We start from the raw sequence: 1,188 nt of genomic DNA on the forward strand, positions 1-1,188 counted from the left end.
GGAGGCATCCAACCTCAAGGTCTGAGCCATTCAAAGACCCCCTGCCAGCACTTGGAAGGGCGTGGCCCACAGGGGTCGGCAGGTTGTCCACTGTCTGTCCCGTAGTCTGTCAGGCGTGCCGTGAATAAGCACTGAGCGCCGTGACCGCTGCGCCGGTGCAGGCCGACTCGCGTGGCGGGACACCCTTGGGGAGAGAAGGTGCTGGAACGGAGCTGCTCTGCTGGGACCAGCGCCCCTGACGCTTTGTCCCGGTGTGGCCCCCGTGCCTGGGCGGGCGGCGGGAGTCGGTGCCCGGTGTCTCTCCGCGTCCAGGGTGCAGCGCACAGGATGGGGGATGGCGGCTGGCTCTCCCGCGGGGCGTCAGGAGCTCCTCGTGCGCGTGACCCGTGCCCTGCGCTCCTTCATTCATCAACAAGGCTGTGTTGAGCTTTCCCGCTGCGCAGTGAGCTAGGATTGGGGGACCGAGAAACATGGTGGGGTGAATGTCCCCAGAACTGCACTGTCTGCCTCCTAGCCCCGGGACTGTGCCCGTGACCTGAGGTGGGAGTGGGGTTTCTGCAGATGCAATTACTAAATGAGGTCGTGGGGAGTGGGTGGGTCCCAACCCATCTGAAGGGGTCCTCCTAGGAGACAGACACCCAGAGGGTAGCGAGGGCCCAAGCTGGGGCTCTGGGGGTGCAGCCACAGGCCAGGGAACAGCTGGGGCCACCAGGAAGCTCCTCCCCTAGAACCACAGAGGGAACAGAGCCCCCGCGACACTTGACCTTGGACGTCTGACCTCCAGAAGTGTGAAGCAGCACCGGAAACTGACAGGACACACAGCGCCCACCCGTGGGGGGCGGGGGGACAGTGGGACTGGCCCTGATACCAGAGCAGGAAGTGGGTATGGGGGAGGGGCAAGAGGGCAAGAAAGTTGGGGTGCAGGGATATGAGCAGAGCACTTAGCCTAGGGGTCACTCACAGCATTTATTGAGCACCGACTGTGTGTCAAGCCCTGACTCAGACCCATACCCCACCCCAGCCCTAGGCAACTTTGGAGAAGCCGGGCAGGAACAGGGACTCCGTGGTCAGCCCCTATGTGGTCTCTGTGTTCTTAATGTTTATTGGGGATATTCCCCATCCGTGACTCCATTCCCATGGGGACCAGAGCTGCTCTCTCCTCTAGCTCCCCAATCCCTCTTTGCCTTA

Source organism: Orycteropus afer, unplaced genomic scaffold (assembly GCF_000298275.1).
Source record: "Orycteropus afer afer isolate SDZICR_OR568_19922 unplaced genomic scaffold, OryAfe1.0 scaffold00130, whole genome shotgun sequence".
Taxonomy (NCBI): Eukaryota; Metazoa; Chordata; class Mammalia; order Tubulidentata; family Orycteropodidae; genus Orycteropus; species Orycteropus afer.